This window comes from Panthera pardus, unplaced genomic scaffold (genome assembly GCF_024362965.1).
Source record: "Panthera pardus isolate Hobbes unplaced genomic scaffold, ASM2436296v1 HiC_scaffold_2, whole genome shotgun sequence".
NCBI lineage: Eukaryota > Metazoa > Chordata > Mammalia > Carnivora > Felidae > Panthera > Panthera pardus.
Genome location: NW_026526765.1, coordinates 82,456,485 through 82,472,834, shown reverse-complemented (window position 1 = coordinate 82,472,834; position 16,350 = coordinate 82,456,485). Strand labels below are relative to the sequence as shown.

At 36.4% G+C, this 16,350-nt stretch overlaps 1 protein-coding gene across 3 annotated transcripts in view; it reads right to left on the bottom strand.

Moving 5' to 3' along the window:
- KIAA0825 (KIAA0825 ortholog) overlaps positions 1-16,350 on the bottom strand; it is a 385,059-nt gene that overhangs the window by 366,336 nt on the left and 2,373 nt on the right. The gene's annotated exons all lie outside the window — the stretch shown is intronic.

The following is a 16,350-nucleotide window of genomic DNA, read 5'->3' as shown; positions in this document are numbered from 1 at the left end:
CTTCTGGATATTCTTGTTAAAATAGATTCTAATTCAGTTGATTGGGGGTTGGGATTTGGGATTCTATATTTCTAAGAAGCTTCTAGATAATGCCACCAATGCTATGGAGCCATGGATCATGCTTTCACTAGTCGGGTTCCACCAGTCTATTTGTCTTTCCCTCCATCAAAGTGTACTGTTGCTATTTTTGATGACTGGCCCTTTGTTTTTCCGTATCATCTTATAATCTACTGTCAAGTATTCCCCCTTCCACACCAAAACAAACAGGAATTTGAGACTGCACTGATTGAATTGGGCATCTGTTAAAACATCGAGTTTTGCAAGCCATCTGTATGGTATATCATTCCACTTACCAAGTTCTTATTGTCACACAATAGTGCTATACTTTCCCCATAGGAGTTTTGTATATCTCTTATTATGTTAGATGTATTCCTAGGGACTTCATATTTTCAGTGTTAGCATAAACAGTATGTCTTTGCAAAAATCTTTTCACTTTTTTGTTTAAATATGTATTTGTATAATTTTTGAATATGGATGTTCTTATCCGGGGTATTTGCTAAATTAATGTTCTTATATTTTTTTCTTTAATTTTGCATCATGCACAAATAATAAGTTTTACTTCTTTGCTCCAAAATCTATGCTTTTTATCTCTTTATGTTGCCTTACTAAAAGAAGGAAAAAAGTTAAACAATAAATGTGCTATTTAATAGAAAAGACTATTTTGTTATCTTCAATCCATGAAACTGATCTCTTGGTTAGGCCTAGGTTGACTAGAAATCTGCTATAAAGGTTCCAAATGTTTCTTTTGACATTTATTGATTGTCCTCATACTTTTTGCCTTTCTCTGGTGTCTAATATTCAAGTGCTTAATTGTTACTAACATTCATTAAATCAAGCTGACATCCAGTTGTTATTTCATCAAAAACAGACAAACATCCTCATAAATAACTTGGCCACTCTGGGAACTGAATTTGAACAAAAGGGGAAACAGGAATTATAAAGAGAGAAATGGTTCAGTTCCACCTATGAAGTAGGGTGAAGATGCCAAAGCTAGGACACCATTTTACAGATACAACACATCATCTATACTCCATAGCTGAAATCACAAGATTTCTTGGAAAACCTATCAATAACTGAAATTGCCTTCTGGACGACAATGTCAGCCTGCCCCAGGGCAAACTGCCCTTCTTGATAGCTTTCAGCCAATCGGCTGACCAAAGGGGAAAAAAATTAAGATTTACTGCTTCACAAACTGTCAATGTTGTTATCATGGGTTACCTGAGGGAAGTTATGGAGAAAAGAGTAAAGATAGAGGAGGAAGTAATTAAAATGCAAACGCCCTGAAATAAAAAAGACACAACAAACTGTTTCTTTAAAAATACATTCATATACTGCTACAAACAAGAATTATAAAGATGTATAGCATTGTACAAAATGCTTAAATGGCAAAGTGAAAGCAGGACCCAAGACAGCATGTACACGTTACACTGCAACTATTTAAAATACGTGGATAGGAGTGCCTAGTTGGCTTCATTGGTGGCGACTCTTGATTTTGGGGTCCTGAGTTTGAACCCATGTTGGGAGTAGACGTGACTTAAAAATTTTTTTTTAATTATGTGGACAAAATTTTTGATTAGGAAGACCAATCAGCATGCATTTTTCCCTTTTCCCTGACATCCCCTTAAAAGATAATAAAGGTGTGTGTTAGTGGTTGGGGGAGAGGATATAAGCCATAACAATGAAGAGACTGAGAAAGCCATCACTATAAATTTATACAAAGTGACAGATAAAAGAGCATTCATGGAAGAAGCAGAGAAGGAAAAGTCAAACTCTAGAGTGTGTGTAGAGAATGCTGCAATTAAGGGAATGGCTTGATATCCCTGACAGAAGTGTGGAGTAAGAAGTGAAGCTAAAATATGCCAAATCTCCCTCCCCTACCTTTTTGTACAAGCAACTATGTACTTTGTCTTTTTCTTGTTCCTGATTAAATATCTGACTGTGAGTAAGAAAAAAAATAAGCACATGGGAGAAGTGTTGTGGTTGAAGAAATGCATTAACAGTCTAGAAAACTAGGAAAGGCAGTATGGGTATGGATACTTCTAAAGAAAAGTCAACCTCATTCAAACCTGACTGCCAGCATTCTTGATTTTCTCATTTCTAATATGAATGCACAGCCAAGAACCACTGGGCATTTCAAGAAAATCTTTTTTTTTCCTCCACATTTGGGACCACTATAAAACAAAACTTTACCCTCCAAAAAACAGATAAAACAATAGAACATATAAATTTTCCATCATTGTAATAAAGTAAAGAAAAAAAAAAAAACATATACATAAGACCAGAAGTAGGACTTCCAGACAATCAGCAAATATTCTTCTAAAAAGAAACTAAAGAGCCAGACAAAACTGATAAGCACAGTCATTTCAGTGCTCTAGAAATTGACCAAAGGGACAATAACAATTTGAGAAGCATTTATATTTGAAAGACTGCTGATCTTTAGGTAAGAACACTAAGACCCTGTTACATTCTGGTCTGGCCTCTTATCACCATCAACCACAACTCAGTCAGCAAAGAGGTTCTTCCAGGGTGAGGAAGATCATTAAGACTGGAAACATCTCTGTTGTCATCAAATAGGGCATCAAATAGGGCTTGAACTTGAGTGGTAGGTTATGCCCATGTCCAGCAGCATTTCAGTGGAAGTGATCATCTTGTAAGTGGGCAAGTAGGGAGAGTAAACAGCCGCTTTAGTCCAAGGTCATGGTCATAACTGGGATAGATATATTCTTACCTAAGGTTGAGAGGATGTGTAATCAAGACCAGAGAGGAACAAAGCTAGTCACATATTCCTGAGGCTGAATAATCACATGCACAGAGCAAATGTGAAAAAGCCCAGCAGAGAGTGAAAGCTATACCACACCTGAAAACAGTGTAAACTTCGAATACATTCCTCTATCAATACAGAGATCCATGAGTAGATTACAGAAGACTTACTGATTTAAGCACGAGCACTGTCCAACAATCACCTTAAAGTTTAACATACACAGACACAGGATCAAGTCCTAGAAAGCCAAATGTAAACCTCAAAACAAGAATATTAAAAAAACAAAACAAACAAAAAACCCCAGATTTATCAGTGCCACACATCACAAGGGAGACAGACCGTCACTGTACTTAGTTTAGGCAAATTACTAAACAAAGAAACAATCAAATGAACAAAACCACAACTTTCAGGGGAAAAAAAATATATCAGAATCCAGAGTTGCCACAATAGATGATCTAAAATATCCAGTTTTCAATAAGAAATTATGAGACATACAAAGAAATAGGGGAAACTATCTCAGTGTCCCTAGATTATATTAGATTTTTAAAAAGACTTCAAAGTAGCTATTACCAATATGTTCGATGAAACACAAGTGACCTTATTTAAAGAATTAAAGGAAAGTAAGACAACAATGAACAAAATATAGATTCTCGACAAATAGAAATTAGAAAAAAACATCAAATGGAAATTTTGGAGCTGAAAAGTACAATCACTGTTGGGGGGGGGTGGGGCTGGGTGGCTCAGTCGGTTAAGCATCTGACTCTAGATCTCCTTCAGGTAATGATCTCATGATTCAGGGGATTGAACATTTCATTGTGCTCTGTGTTGACAGGGTGGAGACTGCTTGAGATTCTCTTTCCCTTTCTCTCTGCCCTTCCCCCACTCACATGCACCATCTGTCTGTCTCTCAAAATAAATATACTTCAAAAATAAAATAAGCTTCAAAGAAAAAAGACACATATTAAAACTACAGCAAAATGGAAAATGTAAATCCAACCATGTTAATAAGTACATTAAATGTATATGGTCTAAACACCTCAATCAAAAGGCAGAAATTGTCAAAGTGGATAAAAAAGCAAGATCCTACCACGTGTCATCTAAAGATACATATCTTACATCCTAAGACAAAAAACATATTAAAAGTAAAAGGATGGAAAAAGATGCCATGCAAACAGTAACCGCAATCAGCTGGAGTTACTACACTAATATTAAACAAAATAGGCTTTAAAAAGTAGTATTTGAGGGGCACCTGGTTGGCTCACTCGGTTAAGCATCCAACTTCATCTAGGTCATGATCTCACTGCTCATGAGTTCAAACACCATGTCAGGCTCTGTGCTGACAGCTCAGGACGCTTTGGATGCTGTGTCTCCCCCTCTCCTTCTGCCCCTCCTCCACTCACATTCTGTCTCTCTCTCCTTCAAAAATAAATAAACATTAAAAAAAAAATTGGGGGGAGGGGCACCTGGGTGGCTCAGTCAGTTAAGCACCCGACTTCGGCTCAGGTCATGATCTCCTGGTCCGTGAGTTGGAGCTCCACGTCGGGCTCTGTGCTGACAGCTGAGTGCCTGAAGCCTGTTTTGGATTCTGTGTCTCTCTCGCTCTCTGCCACTCCCCTACTCATACTGTGAGTGTCTCTCTCTAACTCAAAAGTAAATAAACATAAAAAAAAAATTTTTTTTAATTTTTTTTTAATGTTTAAAAAAAATAGTATTTGAGGGGCAGCTGGCTGGCTCAGTCAGTAGAACATGTGACTCTTGATCTCAGGATCATGAGTTTGAGCCACATGTTGAAACTGGGGCCTACTTAAAAAAAATAAATAGACAATAAATAATATTTAAAAAAATAAAAATAAAAAGGAAATTTTAACAGTAACAAACAAAAGAAAAATAAATTTAAAAAAGAAGATAAATAATGTTTAACAAAAATGGGATATTTCAAAATGATAAAAGGGTCAGTACATTACAAAAAAATAATGTTTATAAATGTATATGCACTAAAACAAAGCACCAAAATCAGTGGAGCAAAAAACGACAGAGCTGAAAAAAGATATAGATCATTTGACAAGTATACGTGGATATTTCAATACTTTCCTATAAAAAATTAATAGAACAGAAAAGCAGCAAGAGTATTAGAAAATATCGCTCACCTACTCAACCTAACTCATATATACTACTCCATTCAATGATGCCACAACACACAATTTTTCAAATGTCAAAAAATATTTTCCAAATTAGACCATACACAAAGTCATAAAATAAGTCTCAACAAATTTTAAATAAATAAGATCATAAAAAGCATAATCTATGAATAGAACAGAATTAAAATAGAAATCAATAGTAGAAAAAAAATCTTGGAAAATCCTCAATATTTGGACGTTAAAGAACATACTTTTTTTTAAAGTTTATTTATTTTGAGAGAGAGAGAGAGAGAGACAGAGAGAGACAGAGAGAGAGACAGAGTACGAGTATGGAAGGGGCAGAGAGAGAGAATGAGAGAGAGAGAGAGAGAGAGAGAGAGAGAGAATCCCAAGCAGGGCTCAGACCCGCAAAACGTGAAATCATGACCTGAGCCAAAACCAAGATTCGGACACTTAACAACTGAGCCACCCAAGTGCCCCAAGAACACATTTCTAAATATCAAAAAAGAAATCACAAAAGATTAAAAAAAATTTTTACTGGGGCGCCTGGGTGGCTCATTAGGTTGGGCGGCCGACTTCAGCTCAGGTCACGATCTCGCGGTCCGTGAGTTCGAGCCCCGCGTCGGGCTCTGGGCTGATGGCTCAGAGCCTGGAGCCTGCTTCAGATTCTGTGTCTCCCTCTCTCTCTGCCCCTCCCCCGTTCATGCTCTGTCTCTCTCTGTCTCAAAAATAAAATAAAAAATAAATAAAGTCAGAGAATCTCTATAAAAAAAAAAATTTACTGAATGATAGTGAAAATACAATATGTCACATTTTATGGGATACACAAAAAGCATTATAGAAAGGCAACACATAAGATTACAGCAGAAATAAATGAAACAGAAAAGCGAAAAGCAATAGAAAAAATAAAGTCAAAAATTGGTTCTTTGAAAAAATGAATAAAATTGCACCCTGTTACCACGAGTCATCAAGAAGAAAAAAGACACAAATTATCAAAATAATGAATAAAAATGATGTCACTATTGACTATGCAGAAATCAAAAGGATTATAAGACAACACAATTAACAACTTCATGTCAACAAAATAGACATGCAGATGAAAAAGACACATTCTTGGAAAGACATAAATGAGCACAACTGACTTAAGAAGTAAGGTGAAAACTGAATAGACCTAAAGCAAGTAAAAACATTAGTCATTCAAAATCTCCACATAAAGAAAAGCAAAGTCCCAAGGGCTTCAATGGTAAATTCTATGAAATAAAAAAATGAATTAATAGCAACATTTCACAAACTATTTCAGAAAACAAAGGAAAGAAATCTTTCTAATTCTATGACAGTATTATACTGACAGCAAAGCCAAACAGATACAACACAAGAAAATAAAACTGCAGACTAAAAACCTATGTTAAAAAAGAAAGATATGGGGCACCTGAGTGTCTAAGTCAGTTAAGTGACTGACTTTGGCTCATGTAATGATCTCCCGGTTCACGGGTTTGAGCCCTGCATCAGGCTCTGTGCTAACAGTTCAGAGTCTGGAGCCTGCTTCAGATTCGGTGTCTTCCTCTCTCTCTGCCCCTAGCCCACTCATGGTCTCTCTCTCACTCTCTCACAAAAATAATAAATAAGCATTAAAAAAATAAAAAAGAAAGTTCTAAAATCAATACCCTCTCAATCTTCAGAAAATAGAAAAAGAGCAAGCTAAACCCAAAGCAAGCAGAAGGAAAATAAGGATTAGATTTGAAGTAAATAAAAATAATAGAAAAACAACAGAGAAAATCAATCAAACTAATGTTGAGTCTTTTAAAAGGTGAACAAAGTTGACAAACCTTTAGGTAAACTGACCTCCCCCCCCAGTCAAAAAGAGAAAAGACTCAAATTATTAAAATTAGAAATGAAAGAAGGGATATTACTGACATTACAGAAATAAAGAGATTATAAGGGGATACGATAAACAAATGTGTATCATCAAATTATACAATCTAGGTGAAACAAACTCTGAGAAAGATACCAAGTACTGAAATGACTAAAAATTTTTTAAAAATATGCATAGACCTATAACAAATCAACAGATTGAAGTTAATATCAGAAATCTTACCACAAAGAGAAGCCCAGGGCCAGGTTGGCTTTATTGGTGCATTCTACCAAATATTTAAAGAGGAATTAACACCAAACCTTCACAAATTCTTCTAACAAACAGAAGCAGGGATACTTCCCAACTCATTCTCTGAGGTCAGTATTACCCTGATACCAAAACCAGACAAAAACATTACAAGAAAACTATAAACCAATATAAAGGCAAAGATACTCAACAAAACATAGCTAACTGAATCCAGCAACATATGAAAAGAATTATACACCATGACTAAGTAGGATTTATCACAAAAATTTAAGGTTGAATCACACACAAAAATGAATCAATGTAACACACTTTATTAACAGAATATAGAACAAAAACTACATAATGCTTTAAATAGATGCAGAAACGAATGTGTGGAAATCCAATAAGCTTCCATGATGAAAAACACTCAACAAACTAGGAATTGAACCCAGAAGCTGACCTCATACTTAATGGTAAAAGGCTGAAAGCTTTGCCGTTACAGTCAGGAACAAGACAAGAATATCCATTTTTTATTCTTCTAGTCAGCACTGTACTGGAAGTTCTAGTCAGGGAAATTAGGAAAGAAAAGTAAATAAAAGGCATCCAGATTTGAAAGGAAGAAGTAAAACTACATTCACTTATAGATGACAAGATCTTGTATGTAGAAAACTCTAAGGAAAAAAACCCAATGATTGAAGCTAACGAATACATTCAAAAAGTATGTAAGCCATCAGACAAAGAAACAAAAATCAAACTGTATTTCTATATGCTAGCAATTAACAACTTGAAAATGAAATTAGGAAAACAATTCCATTTACAATAGCATCAAGTAGAATAAAATACTATACTTAAGAAAAATTTAACAGAAGAGGTCCAAGATATTCATTGAAAACTAGAAAACCTCATTGTGAAAACTTGACTTAGCCCTAAGTAAATTAAAAGTCCGTATCTTATGGATTGAAAGATACAATATGGTGAAAGGGGCAGTAATTCCCAAATCAATCTACAAATTGAATGTGGTCTCTATCAAAATCTCAGCTGCTTAGTTTGCAGAAATTAACAAACTGATCTTAAAATTCATATGGAAATACAAGGGACCCAGAATAGCAAAAACAATCTTGAAAAAGAAAAAGGAGAACTCACATTTCCCATTTTTCCAAACTTAGGACAGATCTACAGTAATAAAGACTGTGTGACACGCTATAATTAAGGATAGAGATATAATCAATGGAATAGAATTGATGGTCCAGTAATAAATCCATACATGTCCAATTGATTTTTGATGAGAATTTCAAGAAAATTCAATAGGGAAAGATTAGTCTTTTCAAGAAATGCTGGTGAGACAACTGGATACCAACATGTAAAACTGTCAGATTTCTTCATCAGAAGACATACAAAAATTAACTCAAAATTGATGAAACACCTAACTATAAGCACAAAGTATGTTAATTAAAAAAAAAAAAGCCACAGGTATAAATCTCCTTGACCTTAGATTGAGCAATAGTTTCTTAAAGCAATAAAAGCAGAATTAACAAAATAAACAGGTAAATTGGTTTTCACAAAAATTAAAAACATTTGCACTTCAAAGAACACCATCAGTAAAGTGAAACAACAATCTACAGAATGAGAGAAAATATTTGTAAATCAAATACCTGATAAGGAAATAATATCCCACAACCTATAAAGAAATTATTATAGCGCAACAATAACATGACAGGTAATTCCGTTTTAAAGTGGCAAAGGACTTGATCAGATCTTTTCTCCAAGGAAGGCATACAAATGGCCATTAGGTACACGAAATGATGCTCAGCATCATTAGTTATTAGATAAATGCAAATTGAGACTACAAGAGGTACCACTTCACAATTCACTAGAATGGCTATGATCGAAAGACAATAGCAAGTACTGGGGAAGATGTGGAGAAACTGAAACCGTCATAAACTGCTACTGGGAATGTAAAGCACTATCGCTCACCTTGTCAGTGGGAATATTTCCTTAAAAGCACTTTGCATTTTGCAATTATTTTTATAATATCTTTCAGGAGACTGAAAGCACATGAAAACTGGTTTGAGGTCACTTTGCTTCACGTGAGTATGTTAGTTAGGGCACTTGTCATTCTGTACTACCTGCAATTACTGATTTGCTTACCTCTTTCAACCACTAAACTGAATTTTAATATTGGACTGTGCATTTTAAAACAAAAATGTGTTTGTTTATTTATTTATTTTGAGAGAGACAGACAGACGGCAGGGGGAGGGGCAGAGAGAGAGGGAGAGAGAGAGAATCCCACACAGTCTCCAAGCTGTCAGCACAGAGCCCAATGCAGGGCGAAGTGGGGCTTGATCTCGTGAACCATGAGATCATGATCTGAGCCAAAATCCAGGATCAGACACTTAACTGATAGAGCCACCCAGGCACCCCTGGATTGGGCCTTCTTAATTTTTGCACCTCAGTACCTATTCAAGTGGCTGACACAGAAGAAGCACAAAGGAAAAGTTAAAGTGATATCAAAGTGTGGTACTCAGATCCTGGATGGAGCCCCAATGTTCTTTCAGGGCATTCAAAATTTCAAAACTATTTTCATAATAAGACCTATGACATTCACTAGATAGACATTTGTACTAATACTGCAAAAGCAATGATGCCCAGGCCCAAACTGCAGTCCCCAAACTGTATTAGTTGTACCAGTGGTCTATTGCTGCTGTACTAACTTCCCACAAATTTACTGTTCTAAAACCACAGAATTATATCATCTGATAGTTCTCTAGGTTAGAAGTCTTGAAATGGGTCTCACCACCCTAAAAGGAAATGGGTCAGGAGAGCTGCATTCCTTTCTGGAGGATCTGAAGAGGATGCATTATTTCCTTGCATTTTCTAACTTTTAGAAGCTGCTTTCATTCCTTGGCTCATGGCCCACTTCCCTCCTTTTCTATTTAGCTTTGTGGGTTGAGTCCTTTTCATACTGGATTACTCTGAATTCCTCTTCAGCCTCCTTCTTCCACTTTTGAGAACCATCATGATTATATTGGACCCATTTGGATAATCCAGGATAATCTCACTATTATAAAGTAAACTGATTAGCAACTTTAATTCCTCTTTGCTATATAATCTCACATATTCACAGGTTCCAGGGATCAGGATGTAGGCATCTGGGGGCGGGGCAGGGGGGAGGGGTTGGTATATCCTGTTTTAACACCTTAGTCCTAGTTCTTCAATCACACAATTGGAATAACAAGTAAAGCCAGGTTTACTTGATAATGTCCTCAATGAGGCAGTAAAGATTAGTAATTTTATGAAGTCAACCTGTGAGTACACCACACATTTTTTTTTTCAAAATTAACCAAATTGAGCTCTCACTTCAAGGAAAACATTAGACAACATTTGTTGCCAATGATAAAATTACAGCTTTCAAAGCAAAAATAAGAATTTTGGAAAATTCATATATTGTCAGAGGGAGAGGTTCCCAACATTTAAAAATTTTCCTGATGAGACTGCTGGTAATATTAACAAGTAGGATTTTTTAATCATGTATAATGAAAGGTATTAAGATTTGCAAGATCAGCATACCTCAATGAATCAGTGTTTTCCATATGGCCAATATTTTATGTAACAAAATCATATGTTTATAAAAGAGTCCTTCAAAGTGCAAGATAGACCAGTAACAGATTACATAAAGTTCACTGACAGGGTTTCAGATTTCACATTGCAATTAAACTTTAAGAAATCCTACTTACTAAGTTTGGGTATAGGATCAAAGAAAAATATTCACAATGATCTGAAAAGGCCATTTAAAAAAATCCTTTCTTTTCCAACCAGATGTCTGTATGAGGTTGGATTTTGTTCACTTCAATCCAAAACAACTTATCACAACAGACTGAATACAGAAGCAGATCTAAGAACTCAGCACTCTTCTTTAAGCCAGACATTAAAGACACTGCAAAAACAAAATACCACTCTTCCATTAAAACTTTCTTTGGGAATATATAATCATCTTTTTAAAAAAATGCTCTATATGTTAATGTGTAAGGCTTTATTATTGAATTAACTACTTTTTAAAAAATATTTAATTTTAATTTATAATATAATAAGTATAAGTAGATAGAATTACATACATAAAAACTCTTTTTGAGTGTAATTTTTAACAGTGTAAATTACTCCTAAACCAAAAATTTGAGAACTGCCTAGTAAGATAAAGGAGAAAGCCCCAGAAAGATCATGATCAGATAAAGTCTATCAAAGGAATAAGCTGAGGCAGCCACACTGGGCTAGCAGGATAGAGAAGACAACATAAAAACAGGGCATGGAAGGAGGGCTCCATTTACAAAGAGCCCCACCCCCAAAGTCTTTCCCGGTCAAATCTATGATTAGCAAGGACAGAGCTCGCCCTTGAGAAGCTAAATTAGCCCACAGGCATTTGTGAGGGCAGGTATTAATATATGCTAGAAAAGGAAAGAATGATGTTTTACAAAATTATAGAGGAATAAATTAACATGTGATTATCCACAAAACTTGCATTTAAAAATATTAGTGTGAAAAAAAATATCAGTGAGCTGGTCTAAAATAGCAAGAAACATGGATAAAAAATGTCATCATGCCAATGAAGCACAGAATAATATTCACTGCTATCAGTAAAAATTAAGACTTCATCAGTAAAATGCTTCTCAAAAAGAGCTCCTATCACTCCTCAATTTAAATTACGTAAACTCCAGACTTAAACTGTTGGATTAGCTGTGTTCCCCAAAGGGAAAATGGAAAATTCAGGTCACATGGTACGGATGCTAGAAACAACTACAACTGTACAATGTCTCTGACACTCAATGAATGGCCTGAGTCAGAGAAGAGCCCTTTTCAGTAACCTTAGCAAACAAATAATGAAAGTGACAGAAAAGGACGGCCATAGTAACCAACTGGAAAATAGAGTAATTACGTCCCCTAAATAGGACAAACAAGTCTTGGAAGCATGATTAAAAAAAAAAAAAAAAAAAAAAAAAAAAAAGATCCCTAAATTTAGATTCTTAAGACCTAACTTTTGGCTCAAGTCGCATTTCCTGAGTTACCTGGGCAACTTAAACTACCTCTTTAGTTTTCATTTCCTTATGTAAGATAATAAAGTTAGTCTAAATCTCTTGCTTTAAAATTCAACTGTAAAGCACAGTAACACATCCTATATCCAAATCCTAAAGTCACACACATCTAAAATAAAAATACACGCTAGTACTCACCAAACAGATGAGTTATAATCTGCCATTTGAAAAGCACTGAATTGATTGACATCCACAATTGCTTGTTAAAAACAAAAGTGAGGGGGTTGCCTACAAAACTGTAATATCATGATCTTTTTAACTACAGAAGTATGTTTGGGAGGAAGAAAAAATGTACATTCACAAAAATGTATATTTGGGCTAATATTCAACTATGGATATTAACATTACTCCGGTTTTGGAGATTGTTGTATTTATTGGATACCTGAATTTAGAAAAATTTTTAAAGTTTATTTATTTATTTTGGGGGAGGGGGGCGCAAGGGAATGAAGTAGGGACAGAGAGGGAGAGACAGAATCCAAAGCAGGCTCTGCACTGTCAGCACAGAACCCAACACGGGGCTTGATCTCAAGAACTGGGAGACCCTGAGACAAAATCAAGAGTCAGACCATTAACCCAATGAGCTACCCAGGTGCCCCATGAATTGAGGAATTTAAACAGCATATTGTGTTTGACTACCTAATGTCAAAAAATCAGTTGCTTAGCTAATGTTTGCATTTTTCCAACTGCTATTTGGATCTTATGATCCCTCAACTGTTCACTGGCTAACAAAACTGTGTCATAAAATATAGGAAGTTGTTGATCTAAGAATATGTCCCTCAAATGTTAATGTCAATGTTTGGCAGCAGGGATTGTACTTGTCTTAGAGGAGGTTAGGGCAGACAGTAAAAGTAAGAGTTGAGGGGCACCTGGGTGGCTCAGTCGGTTGAGCGTCAGACTCTTGATTTCAACTCAGGTCATGATACCAGGGTCATGGGATTGAGTCCCTTGTTGGGCTCCAAACTCAGCATAGAGCCTGCTGAAGATGCTCTCTCTCTTTCTCCCTCTGTGCCTATCCCTCCACTTACTCTCTAAAAAAAAAAACAAAACAAAACAAAAAACCCAGCTCTTAAAAAAAAAAAATCAAGAGTTTAAGTTTAAATACACTTGTAAATTATAGCATGTGACAACTACCAATTATTTTTACTAATAGCTAACATTATATTGAGCACTGGGTAACATGAGATTCCTCTAACAGATGACTTTGGATCACATATTCCCCATTGTGCTGTTGAAGCTTTCTTAAAACAGCACAGCAGTCTGACTTCCTTGCTCTTTCCCTTCCTCCCTCCCTCCTTCCAGCCTTTGCAGGTGGTCAGACCTGCACTGAGGCCTGAAGGCACTTCCCTCCTACTCTTGCTGCCCCTTCTTTATCTTTCACAGGCCTCTTCCCTAATAAACCTCTAGGAAGTCTAAACCCCTCTTGGGATCTGCTTTTCCGGGAATTTGAGCCAACAAAGAAAGTGCATACAAGTCTTGCCACCATATTAAACTCTATGCATCATTATTAAATCTTCGCACAAAACTTATGAACACGTTATCACTATTTTCATTTTAAAAATAAGTAAACAAACACTAAGAACAGAAAAATATCTTTCCCAGAGTCTCACAACTAGTGACAGAGCTGGGATTTGAACTGTTGCCTTCAGAATTAGAGCCCAGACCTTATTTTAAAGCAATTACACTACATTAAACAACAAAACTAGACAAATCCCTAACAACATTCTTTCTGATGCCTGTGTGCTTTCACACATTATCACACTTAATCCTAATAAATCTATAAAGTTGATATTAGCACTTGACAGATGAACAAATTGGAGCTCAAATAACTTAAGTAAATCCTTTCAAATCATGTGTAAGTTCATGAATTTGAGCTCATATGCAGGTCTTATCTGAATTCAGCTGCTTTACATTTTACTGTTTTGCCTAATTAATCAAAATAACTTTTTTTTTTAGTTTTAGCTAATTTTGCTGAGAATGTGATTCAGCAAAGAATCCACCAAATGATTTAAACAGCTATATATGTTTCTTCTCTCTCTGTGAATACACGGGTATTCATAAATATTATAGATACTCTATTAGCAACTTAAGCCTGAGCCACCTCTCTCCTTACTGACTTGTACCAAAGTTTACAGGAAAATTGCTGGGGCACTGTTTCAAAAACCTGTCTCCAATAACATGTCAGCAGTTGAGGATGGCAGACAGTATTCTCTTCACACTTCCTGATACTTTTTAATATTTCTATGCTGATTTTTACCTTTATCTCTTGATTCAACTGCAGTCTTTTGTGTGCACCACTCAAAAACTTCCCTTAACCAGAGTCACCTGAAGAGGTAAGTCAGGCGTCTGTAGAATCATCATGTCTAAGGATTAATCCCTGGTTGTTTCCCAGCCTCTAAAAGAACACGGCCTAGCAGTACTGTGCAATACGTCAGTCAGAGCTGCGTATTGGAAGTAAGTCAGCAATATATGCAAACATTGGAAGGTGGGTGAGGCAAGGTGCGGGGGTTTTTTGGTGTTGTTTTTGTTATTTTGTTTTTCTGTAGCAAAGGCCTGTGGAAGATCTTCCAAAAGTGGCAATCCCGGGGATCTGCGCGCAGGCAGATCAGGAAGAGGAGACCCAAGACTGACCCCATCATGGAGGTCCTGGACCCACTCCTGGGAGGAAAGAGGCAAGCGTCCCCTACCCAGTGACTTCAATTGAGGAAACTGAGGCCTAGACACGGGCAGGTAGTTGCTCAGAGTCACAGACATCAGTAAGGGGCAGGAGCCACGGAGACCAGGAGTAGAAGACCTCCCCCAGGCAAACCTGAACCCCCAACAGCATCTCAGCTAGGTGCCAGTGCCCAGCCCCCACCCTGTCGGAACAAAGTGCTTATAAACCAATCCCCACACTACTGATGTGAATCCATGTCCTCTCAGGGAGAAGCCCCAGAAACGGAGTGCTAGATGGACCCTTGGAGTCCCCTCCCACCTCTGGCTGGGCCTGAGCCCTGAGTCTCAGCCATCCATTCACTAAGAAGGACAGGACTACTCCCTAACCAGGTGAGCAGATTGGGGGTAGGGGGTAATAGGCAGGTGCTGGACTGGGGCTGGAGTAGAATAATGGACAATTTTTCATTTATTTTTAGTTGATTTGTATAGTCTCTAATTTTTAATCTATAACACATGAGGGTGGGTTTAAATGATCTATAAGGTCCCTTCAGCTGTAAAATCCTCTGACTTTAGCTGACTCCCAAGTATTACTCTGAGTATTTGAGAAATGATCCTCAGAGAAATAAATTTCCCTTTGTGTATATACCTAGTTAGTAGATGAGCCAGGATTAAAATCCAAATAGAGGCAGTATAGCAAAGTGGGTAAGGTAGTGGCCTCTGAAGCGAGCAATGGTTCAAATCACAGCTCTGGCACCTGATGAGTATGGTAACCTAGGACCATTTGCAAGCTTATCTTTGCTTTAGTTTTCTCATCTGTAAAAGCAGGGTAATAATACTCTCTATATAGTTCTGTGAGGATAAAATAGAACACTGCATAGCAGAGTGTAAACAACAATAAATATTAGCTATTCTCTTATCTCCCATCTCACTGTCCCATTTTCTTCGCAAGGGACCACATTGCCTTTTAAGGATGAGTGTGGAGTGGACATTACATTTCAGCATCCAAGTGAGTTTCGATAAATAAGTATGTGGTAAGACCCTTTTAAAAAAAAACGCATGTACAAATACTTCTCTGTGGATAAAGAACATTTTGAAAAGCAATCACTCCTTCAGTAAATGTTTACTGAGCCCCTACCCTATGCAAGACACTGTGCTAAATGCTGAATATGGGATAATGGACAAAAGATACAGTCTCAATCTTCATAGCAGTAACATTGGATTGAAAACAAACACCTGAGATCTACCTATGAACTACGCAAAGCAAATACCTTTCATACAGTGAAGTTAATACAATGTAATAAAATGAACATTAGTATTTGAGACTAGCTGTACATATATACTTGTGTTTATAAAATAGGATATTCTTTATAACTAAGTTCTATGTTATTTATAATATTGGTCATTTCAATGAAATTTTAGTAAATTCCCTGACAATTAGGCTACTTCTTCGCTACATAAAATAGAATACTGGAACGGGTATGTTTAATTAAGGATACTCTCTTAAAATGTGTGATAAGCACCATCTGTCTGAGGGTTACATGAATGAAATGTAACAGT